Here is a 12011-nt window from a genome sequence, read left to right as displayed (position 1 = left end):
CCCAGAGGTATGGTCATCCTATATAAGAAGTAGAAGCTTGGATAAACAACTTAGGAAAAGAATAAGAATACTGCTTGGGTATATAGGGTATGAAGTCAGGAAGGCCAAAACACAACTGGAGTTGCAGCTAGCAAAGGATGTGAAGGGTAAGAAGAAGGGTTTCTACAAGTATGTTACCAACAAGAGGAAGGTCAGGGAAAGAACTGTTTCCTTACTGAATGGGGGAGGCAATCTAGGGTCAGATGACAAGGAAAAGGCTGAAGTACTCAATGCCTTTTTTACCTTGATCTTCACAGACAAGGTCAGCTCCCAGACTACTGCACTGGGCAGCACAATTTGGGGAGGGAGTGAGCAGTCTTCAGTGGTGAGAGAACAGGTCAGGGACTACTTAGAAAAGGTGTATATATACAAGTCCATGGGGGTATATGCAATGCATCCAAGGGTGCTGAGTGAGGTGGCTGATGTGATTGCAGAGTTGCTGGCCATTATCTTTGAAAACTCGTGGTGACTGGGGGAGGTCCCAGTTGAGTGGAAAAGGGAAAATATAGTGCCCATCTTTAAGAAAGGGAAGAAGGAGGATCCAGGGAACTACAGACCAGTCAGCCTCACCTAAGTCTCCGGAAAAGATCATGAAGCAGGTCCTTAAAGAATTCATTTCTAAGCACTTGGAGGAGAAGAAGATAATTAGGAACAGTCAGCCTAGATTCACCAAGAGAAAGTCATTCTTTACCAACCTGATTACCTTTTATGATGAGATAATTGGCTCTGTGGATGTGGGGAAAGCAGTGGACATAATATACCTTGACTTTAGCAAGGCTTTTGGTAACATCTCCAACAACATTCTTGTAAGCAAGCTGAGGAAGTATAAATTGAATGAATGGACTGTAAGGTGGATAGAAAGCTGGCTGAATTGTCAGACTCATCAGATAATAATTAATAGCTCAATGTCTAGTTGGTAGCTGGTATTAAGTGGAGTGGCCCAGGAGTTGGTTCTGGGGCATTTTGTTCAATATCTTCATTAACAATCTGGAAGATGGGATGAATTGCACCCTCAGCAAGTTCTCAGATGACACGAAGCTGGGGGATGTAGTAGATACACTGGAGGGTAGGGCTAGGATTCAGAATGACCTAGACAAATTGGAGAATTGGGCCAAAAGAAATCTCATGAAGTTCAACAAGGACAAGTGCAAAGTCTTGCACTTAGGACAGAAGAATCTCATGTACTGCTACAGTCCGGGGACTTACTAGCTAAGCAGCAGCTCTGCAGATAAGGACCTAGGGGTTGCAGCAAACAATAAGCTGGATATGAGCTATTAGTGTGCCCTTGTTGCTAAGAAGGCTAGCAGCATACTGGGGTGCATTAGTAGAAGCATTGCTAGCACTTCAAGGGAAGTAATTATTCCACTTTATTCTGCTTGGGTGAGGCTACATCTGGAACACTGTGCAATTTTGAGCCCCCTACTACAGAAAGGATGTAAACAAATTGGTAAGAGTTCAGTAGAGAACAACGTAAGTGTTTCAGGGTCTGGGGCATGTAACTTCTGATGAAAGGCTAAGGGAACTGGGCTTATTTATTTTGGATAAGAGAAGACCGAGGGAAGATTTGATAGCAACCTTTAACTACCTGAAAGGTGATTCCAAAGAGGATGGGGCTAGACTGTTCTCAGTGGTAACAGATGACAGAACAAGGTCTTAAGTTCCAGCAAGGGAAGTTTAGGTTGGATAATAAGAAAAAAAATTCTCACTAGGAGGGTGGTGAAGCACTGGAACAAGTTACCTAGAGAGGTGGTGGAATCTCCATCCTTGGAGGTTTTTAAAACCTGGCTTGACAAAGCCCTGGTTGGAATGATCTAGTCAGGAATAGTCCTGCTTTGAGCAGGGTGTTGGACTGGATGTCCTCCTGCAGTCCCCTCCAATCTTTATTGTCTATGATTCTGTAATTCTACATATAGCAGCAAAAGTTAATATACTATATTTGTAAAATATCTAAGCACAATAGGGGTCCTTGCCTGTGCTGAGTGCTCCTTGGCACTATTACAATATAAGCAAGCAAACAAAGATTTAAAAACGCCTAGTGATTTTGAAGGCACTAATTTGGGTACTCAATATGAGAGGCTTTCAAAGAACACACATTTCAGAGAATAAGTATTCAACCTTTTCTGAATATCTAACCCGTTTAAAGTACCTCAGGCTGGCCATCCAAATGTGAGATATGCAAAAACATTCTTGAAAATTTTAACCACAGCCTTGTAGTTTATGTTGATGACAGTTAAATTAGGAAATAGCAGTCATTTGACTGGACCACTTGATATTATTTATATTATTTGTGTGTTTGCTTGCTGATGATGGGAATAGTATACTTTCTATTTTTTCCAGGATTATACAATTCTTATTTTATAAGGTATAAATTTAATTCATACACATTTTACAAATGTTTTAGTTTTCTTCTAACTGTAGATTGTTGATATTTAGAAGAAATCATATTGTTTTATCTTATGACGTAAGAAATAAGTGGGAATAATAAATCACATCTAATTGATGTAATACAGTGTTACAAGGCTTTTTTTGTTTGTTTGTTTGTTTTAAAGAGTTCCATTTGTAAAGTTCCAGGACTGGTCATTTTTAATAAAGCAATGGTATTTGTGATAATTTCCAATTTTGCTTGTTTATTTTTGATTCTCAGTTGTTTTCTTCTTTAAAAGATGTATCCCATTACTGTGGAATAATATTAAAAAGAGTACAAAGTGAATCATTAAACATGCAAAGTATTAATAAGAACTAGGGACAGTTTCACCACAGACACAGATCCACTCACCTTTTCGAATAGTGTTGATCACCCCACACATCATATTTCTAACTTTGTGATTCTGTCCTCTCTCTTGTGGCCTTACTGGAATTTCCTTCAGCATCTCATTTTGTAGTTCTTAAAAAGTCCCCTCTCTATCCTTCTCCAGGTTTCTTTTTCTGAGCGAAATTTAAGGTACTGATGCTATTTTATAAGTCTTCTAATCGTTTGAGCTCTTTCTATTTAACAATTGGTTGTGTATTCAGTTAGTGGTGTAGTGAAACAGTTTGACACTTCCAAATACCAAACTGTTTCATTGCAACACAAATAGGAAACTGCTTGATTTAAAATAGTGGTTTCACCTGGCACTGATGCAGATGCCCTTAATTTTTTTTTTTAATTAACCTAGTAGAATAGTTCAACTATTAATTAATGTTATGTTATGCCAGGTCTGCAGTACTAGTACTTTTTCTACAATATTTTTTTGAATGCCATGAATCAATGTAAAATAAGAAAAAAAATATAACCATGAAAAATAAAACAAAACAAAGTTCTTAAACAAATTTGAATGACATTTTGATTTTTTTTTTCCAATTTTGAAGTTTTTAAATTTGCTTTCAGGTAAAAAATTTGAAAATAATCTCCAAACTGAATGAGAATGAAAAAAATATTGGAATGTCAAAAATTCCGATTGAATAGAAATCCTGAGCTTTAAGCAACTCTACTTGTTCAGGTTCTAAGTAATGTCACATGGCATGGGAAGAATTCGGATTAACAACCAAAAAAGTTTTGAATTCCCTTATGTTTGAAAACGGACAAACAAGCAGGATTTCTCTTTAGTTATATTTCAAATCCACAGGCTCTCTGCTAATTCTAACAGAATATTAATTATCTTAAGTAGGTTTTACAGTTGACAGAGACCTTTGCCAGGTAGACAAGTTTGACATGGGCAATTGAAACTTAACTAATGAAGAACACTGACGCCACCTTTGAGGAATGTTAAATAAGTACTTTGCTTTTTATAAAAGGTACGTCTTTTACATGTAAAGTAACCACAGAAATGTCAATGTTTCATTCTGCTGAGGGTTATCAAATTATCGTAAGGTTTTCCTGTTCTTTAATTATATTTATTCATACAGCATTCCCTCACAGTGAGGCTCAGTGGGCCAACCATGAAGTAAGGCTGCCACACACGCAACATTTATCTAACACAGCTTAATCAAATAAGGGTTTTTACTGACAACCACAATGTTTCAGAAACTCCTTCTAGCAAATGAGATATATGCAGGTTTGAAAAATTATACATTTGCTCCAGGTGTAGAAGTTCAGGGGAGAAAAGGGTTGCGAGAGTTGCTTGTGTGGCTTAGTTAGTGTCTATGGGCACTTATAGGCGGGGAGTCTGCTTCAATGCACTGGAAATCCAGCATGTCAGAGCACATAAATTAACATGCTCTGGCAGCCTTATGCATCACATGTATCAGCAGTGTAGCGCGCCTCTGCATTGAGAAAATGCCAGCGGTGTGCTTTGAATTAAAGTGCATTGGATGTGCGTTAGTTCAAAGCGCACTGCCACCATTTTCTCAGTGTGAGGATGTGCTGTGCCACGGATACACATGAAGTATGGGAGCTTTTACTTAGTGTGTTAAAAGTGCCCAGCACCACATCAGAACCACATGTAAATGTGCCCCAAAACTCCAAATAAGGAAACACTTAGGACATGTCTCTACTCCCTCAATGCCCTTTCCTCTTCTTCATATTCTACATTCAAATCAAACCCACAACATGAGACATAAACTGCCACCAAGCACTGGTCTTAGGGTGAGGTTACATGTTATACTTGGACTATACTAAATCTAAGGAATGTCAATCAGTGTTGAAGTGAGAACGTGCACATTAAGGTTTAATACAATTGCATGCCTTCACAGCTCTTACTGGACACTAGAGAGCTGGCAGGCAGGGGCATGCCCAGCAGCCAGGTCACCTGGGCTCCATCCTTACTCTTGAGGGGAGAGGGGAGGAGAGACTGGGATTGGTACATTTATCACTTTCTCTATCCATCAACTTTCTCATGAGTTGGTCACTTTCTCTATGTATTGCAAAGCTGGCAAATCAGTCAGCAATGCAGAAATCCTCAGCTTTAGGAAAGCTGACTTTCACAAGCTCAGGGGGTTGGATGTTGAGGCCCAGAGAGACCATGATCTGACAGGGAGGGGAGTCCACGATGAGTGGTCACTCCTTAAGGATGTGACCCTAAAAGCAGAAGGGAAGTCCATTCCAGCCCATAGGAAAGATCAAAAAAGGGCTAGGTAGCCCCTAGGCTCAATAGGCAACTCGTGGACCTCCTGAAGTTGAAAAGAGAAGCTTATAAGGGGTGGAAATCAGAAACTAGTGGGAAGTCATAAAAAAACCCAAGGGCAACATTGGACCCTTGCTGAACCAAATGGGGCAGCTGACAACTGACACCAGGAGAAAGCTGATCTCCTCAATGGTTACTTTGTGTCAGTTTTCCACCAGCCCAAGGGGATCACCCTGCCTGACAGGATACAGGACTACCAGGCTAAGGGTGATCATATGCTTATAATTGGCAAAAATGTTGTGAAGGAACAGCTTGAGAGGCTGGACATCCACAAGTCAGCTGGCCCAGATGGAATGCACCCAAGAGTGCTAAAAGAATTGGCTGGCATCACAGCATGATCAATAGTGAGGATATTTCAGAATTCGTGGCTCTTGGGAGAGGTTCCTGAAGACTGGAAGAGGGCCAATGTGGTGCTTATCTTCAAGAAAGGACAGAAGGAAGATCTAGGGAAGAGATCAGTTGGACCTCAATCCCTGGAAAGATCTTGGAAAAAATCATCAAAGAAACCATCAACAACAAGCTAATGGATGACAACGTTCTGAGAGATAGCCAACATGGCTTCCTTGCAGGTAGGTCTTGTCTGACCAACCTCATTTCCTTCTATGACCAGGTGATGCATCACCTGGACAAAGAGGAAGAGGTTGATGCCCTATATTTAGATTTCAAAAAAGCCTTTGACTTGGTGTTTCAAGATGTCCTCATGGTAAAATTGGGGAACTGTAGCCTCGACAACCTTATGGTCTGATGTCTGGGGAACTGGCTCCATGGTCAGACCCAGAGAGTGATAATCAATGGAACTGAGTCAATATGGTGTATGGTGACCAGTGGCATCCCCCAGGGCTCAGTACTCAGACCAGTACTCTTTAATATATTCATAAATTATCTGGATTCGGGTGTCAGAAGCGGACTGCCTAAGTTCATGGACGACACCGAATTATGGGGAAGTACAGTCACTCTAGAGGATAGACAGGCAATTCAGGCCAACCTAGACAGACTCACAAGGTGGGCGGATAAAAACCTGGTGACATGCAACATGGAGAAATGCAAGGTGCTCCACCTTGGGAGAAAAAAACTTACATATTTATAGTCTCGGCAGTGCTACACTCACTAGCACCATGACCAAAAGAGACTTGGGGGGCACAAGATGAACATGAGCCACCAATGTGATGCTGCAGCTGGAAAACCAAATAAAACCCTGGCTTACATCTACCAATGCATCTCCAGCAAGACCCAAGATGTCATCCTCCCACTTTACTCGGCCTTGGTGAGGCTGCAGTGAGACTACTGCATCCAATACAAGTTCCATGATTTAAAAAGGATGTGGAGAAGCTTGAGAGAGTCCAGAGGAGAGCCACGTGCAGGACTTATGAGAAGAGGCTGAGAAGCATGGGACCCTTTAGCCTGGAGAAACAAAGGCTCAGGGGTGACTTGGTGGCAGCCTATAAGTATACAAGGAGTGTGCACTGGGAACTGGAAGAATATCTTTTCACCAGGTCACCCCGGGGGTAGACAAGATCTAACAGTCACAAGCTGCTGGAATACCATTTCAGACCGGACATAAGGAAAAACGTCTTTACCGTCTGAGTCTCCAGAGTCTGGAATAGACTCCCCCCAGAAGTGGCGCAAGCACCTACTGTGGATACCTTTAAGAAATGCTTGGATGTTTATCTTGCTGGGATTATCTGACCCCAGCTGACTTCCTGCCCGTTGGGCAGGGGGCTGGACCTAATGATCTCCCAAGGTCTGTTTGAGCCCAAATGTCTATGAAGTTTATGCAGTCATTTTGGAACGCTAGAGGAGTGCAATTTCTCACTTTATCTCCACTGAGCAGAATGAAATTACCCTAGCATAAAGTAGGCAGCATGACTTTGAGATGGTCAGAGGGCACTTAGCATGAGTTAACAAACTTTAACATGCAGATGTTAATGTTTTAAGTGCCCTTAGTAAGTCTATATGCAATGTGTAACTTCACTGTTAGGCTTTCTGTTTCTGGAGAACTTACTGCCACACACTCCAACAGCTCTGAAATGGCTCATTGCCTTTTTATTTAGTATGCATGGAGCAGGTTTGGGCATGCTTCACTGTGTTTTTTCGGCTTATATAAACATGCCCCTAGTATCCTGTGCAGTGATTTAGGGCCAAACCTTTTTGTAGTTAATATAAAAGGTAGGTTCTTTAAAGACTCCTGAAAAAAACAGACGAAAATCTTGTAATTCTCCTTGCTTGTTTAGATCATGAACTAATAAACACTCAATAATAATAGCTCCTGAAAAATAGTGCTGTTTAATGTCATCATTATCTCTGAATATGTAGTTCAGGGAAGCTGTAGTGGAAATGATCACTTAAAGATATGTACACATGTAGCATTCTCCCATTGTAAAGGAGAAAGCACATATATAGACATATAGAAATCTGTCAGTATCTCCTTTTTCTTTAAAACTGGAGAAGAAGGTTTTGCATTTGAAAGCTTGTCTAATATTATCCCAACTGTACAGTTGGGACAATAAAAGGTATTGACCTCCCAACTCCTTGCCTCTTGCATAATTTCTGGACCAGCGTGACTGCAATATCACTCTGACACTATTTAAAACCATAAAAATTTACAGCAGCTTTACAATGAACCAGGGAGTAAAGAAAAAGAAGATCTTAGATTTAAGAACAATACTCTCCTTCTTTAACTAAAAGGTTTTATTGTTTGCTGTTATGAGGTTGTGACTCTTACTGTGCTTCTTGACTATTCTCACTTGAGTGCTGCCTACACCATCCAAAGGTTCACATGATGTTTCTTGTCTCACCTAGCTTTCTTGTGGATTGAAATCCCTTACTACTTTTAGCATTTCCGTATCATTATAGATTCATAGATTCATAGATGTTAGGGTCGGAAGGGACCGCAATAGATCATCGAGTCCGACCCCCTGCATAGGCAGGAAAGAGTGTTGGGTCTAGATGACCTGAGCTAGATGCCTATCTAACCTCCTCTTGAAGACCCCCAGGGTAGGGGAGGGCACCATCTCCCTTGGGAGCCTGTTCCAGACCTTGGCCACTCTAACTGTGAAGAAGTTCTTCCTAATGTCCAATCTAAATCTGCTCTCTGCTAGCTTGTGGCCATTAAGACATGTACTGTACACACACAAGCGAGCATTACTTAGATGATATAGATTTTCAAAGACTTGTAAAGCCTGAAAATGGTTTCTTTCCTCATTATTCAGAGTTTTACTGAAGAGTCCAACTGGAGAAGAATCTCTTTGAAGATAGTTTAAAGTTGTTGCTATCTCTTTTTTGGATTATGTCCTACATGATAGTTTCAATTATTTACTATAAGGCACGGTAAAAAAGTGTTAATTAGCAAAGATGAAAAAGACTGACTCAATGGGAGCTCCTGTAAAGGAGCTCTTGTTTCTAATGCCTGAGGTGACCAGTAATTTACAGCTTCTGATAGCTGCATACATGGTGTATAGAATAAATTGCTCCTGAATTCTTTTTGTACATCTTATCCATTGAAGTTTATTAAGATGGGTGTTATTATTATTAATATTATTGCATTATAATTCTGTTATCTATTGTACTGAATTAAATGCTTTTAAAATATTCTGAATTAACAACCTGGAAAGCAAAAGTACACAGAAGTAGAGAGCCATGGGAACTAGCATTAAATGATTCTCTCCCTGTGGCTCTGCAGAGGAAACTTATCCTGAACCAGGGGTTACTTCTTGTCTTAATCCCCTCCCCATACCCTTTTATTGTGTACAGACAGTAGTTGTATGAAAAGTTTCTCTTCTCTTCTCTTCTCTTTTCTCTTCTCTTCTCTATAGGAATGGTTTTTGACTTTTCAAATATTTTCTATATACATAATGATGAGACAGACTTTTGTTGAGTGGACTTTGTTTTTTTGTTTTGCAAGCCTGCATGTTTCTCTGTGCATCAGAGAAAAAGAGTGGGAGGAGGACAAGAGACAAAGCATAGCACCCTTGAATAGGAAATAGTCCACTGGTTAAGATATTCATCTGTGATGTGCACAGGTTCATGTCCCTGTTCTGAGGAACAGTTATTTATTCATACTAAGAAAATCAACTCCAAGAAGAGTGACTAAGGGTGCTTGCAGACATTATAGTTAGATCAACCTAAGTAGGACTGGGTTGAGCTAAATGCAAACTGTAGACTGAGTTGGCCCAATCTAATTTAATTCTCCAAAGGAGGTGCACTATCTACTATGTAGACTGGGCTAATCCATGCCCAATCTATGCACACATTTGGAGAGCAGCCCCACCCAGTTGCTTGCCCTGGGACTGCACTTTTCCTACTCCCCAACCCTGACTGGGCTATATTTTAGGGTTGTGTGAAATTTCACTTTGTGTTTTGTTTCAAAGCTGTTTTGAGCTGTGTTGAGCTCAAAACAGTAAAATCAAAACAAAACAAAAGAATCAAAACAGCTTCAAAACGAAATGAGGGCACTCCAAAGTTTTGAAACTTTTCAAGTTTCGAGGCAGCCCAGTGATGTGAGGCAGGGGAGAGCCAGGGCTGGACTCTGAGTAGCTCCGCAGCCCCATGTAGCTCCGCCCAGCAGGGAGCACAGCCCTGGCTCTCCCCACCTCCCACCACCAGGCTGGACTCTGATCTGCATGCCAGATGAGAGGAGGCTCAGGCTGCAGCAGCAACAATCTTGTCCAGTGCTGGGCACAGCCCGTGCCCGGCACCAGTCCCAGGTGGGAGAGGCAGCCTGAGCCTCGTCTCATGCAGGGAGCAGATCCAGGGGCTCGCATCCCCCAGGAGGGCTGCTGGGCTGTGCTGGACTCCTCCTGGGAGTGTGAACCCCTGGATCTGCACGCCGGATGAGAGGAGTCCCAGGTGGCAGCAGCAATCTGCTCCAGTGCTGAGCACAGGCTGCGCACAATGCCAGTCCCAGGCGGTAGCAGCAGCCTCCTCTCATCATCTCATTCTCTATTGTCTCTCCTCAGTTTTATCCATTCTACTTTTCCCAATATATATCATACAACTCATCACGCATGCAATCATTACACTCATTTCTTATACCTACCAGTAGGCACACTTCCTTGAAGAACTCACTCAGACCTTTCTAAATTCTTCATGTTCAGATCTTGCAAGCATTTCAGATTTCCTTCAATTAACACCTTTCTACTTAGCCTATTTTCCTTGTTATGCTTATGTGTTCATTTTGTTGTCGTTTTCTTTATTAATGAGGTATTAATTGTCAGTCTCTGTGATGTTTGTTATGCTCTAAGCTTTTTTTCATCTCCTGCCTGAGCTTTGTCTAGAATAAGACAAGACCAATGAATATTCTCAGTGTGAAAGATAAATGAAAAAGAACTAAAAGGAAAAGGAAAAAAAAGCCTACAGAAAAAATGGAATAAACAGCTACAGATGAAAGATTACCATGACAGTGCTGTTGTCAGCCTTTCATTATCACTACCCTATTAGTCAGAGACAAGGTGTGAAAGGGCAGAGAAGACTAACAAAGTTAGAATTAAAGGGTGAAAATAACTGAGGAGCTGGCAGTACATCCTAAATAACTGTTGGGCCTGGGACAATCAAGAGCCAGCCTTCCATGTAAGTACCAGCATAAACAAGTTGACAGCACTCCACTATTTAGACAGACAGGCAAACTACTGTTTTTCAATTCTGAAGCACATTTGCTCTTCCTCAACAACTTCAGACTTTCTTGTGGCTGTGACACTGCCTAGTTTTATCATTTGGATTGCAGAAAGAAGCCTGTGTTCAAGAAAGGGATGCTTTGAGTTTAACTCAGTAGCATAAAGAGGCATAGGTGACTAGGACATCAGCTTCAGGTGCCCATTTAGAGGGGGTGCAAGAATGAGAGCCACTGTTGGTGCCAGAGCAGCCGCAGCTTCAGCTATATAGCCACAGTCAGCCGAGCCCCTGACTTAAGGAGGAAGATGCTGCCTGGCAGGGAGGGAACAAACCCTTGCATTTCAATGATTATTGTGCATTTTTAGGGGTGGATCCAGGATTTCCCTAAGTGGGGTGTCGAAACAACAACCTGCAGTGCAGGGGTCATTGTACCCCCTCTTTGCAGCCTCTTTCACAAGCAGAACATGATGCAGGAGCCTCTAGGGACATTTTTAAGTCCCTAAAGTGAGTGGAAATTCCCCCTTTCTTCCCCTTCTTGCTAAGAGGCATGCTCCCTCCCTTCTCCTTCCCCTCTCCTCTCCCACCTACCAATGCTGCTTTCCTTGCTGTTCTGGGGCAGGAAGTACCAGACCCAGGTGGCAGCTAAACTCAGCTGGGGATGGGAACAGTGACAACAGTGGAAGAATAGATCCCCCACCTCCTACCATGTGCCCCAGGAACAGGCATAGGGAAAAGGACCCCCCCCCCTCCCCCCGATCCCTGTTGCCATTTTCCCAGTGCAGCAGCCTGGCTGGAGTGAGAAGATATTGCTCTGGTGCTTCCTCTGTGCCAGAACAGCCAGGAAAGCAGCAGCTGCAGGCAGGAGAGGATGGGAAAGGAGAGTGGTAAGGAGAGAGGAGGGGACATGCTTCTGAGCACAGAAGGGGAAGGGAAAGGGGATTTTTCATGCTTTAGGGACTTTAAAAAGTCCCTGGAGGCTCCTGTGGTTCATTCCCATGGTACACTCCAATCCATACCACTGCATCCCCTCTGCTTCCACCACTGTTTATTTTATATTATATGGTCTTCAAAGAAATTCATAAACACCATTGGGAGCAGGAAGTGCTCTACCTCCTTCAAATGCCATCCCAGTGAGAGTACAATATATGCTATTATTGGAAAGCCTTCTAGTGGCAGTCCCTATTACGGTATTTCTTAATGTAGAAAAATATATAAGACAGAATAGGAAGAAATGTGAGCCTCTGTTTGGAGACAGGAAAATGA

The sequence above is a fragment of the Alligator sinensis genome, unplaced genomic scaffold (genome assembly GCF_000455745.1).
Source record: "Alligator sinensis unplaced genomic scaffold, ASM45574v1 scaffold620_1, whole genome shotgun sequence".
NCBI lineage: Eukaryota > Metazoa > Chordata > Crocodylia > Alligatoridae > Alligator > Alligator sinensis.
The sequence above is the reverse complement of the archived record's forward strand: the minus strand, read 5'-3'. Positions refer to the sequence as shown.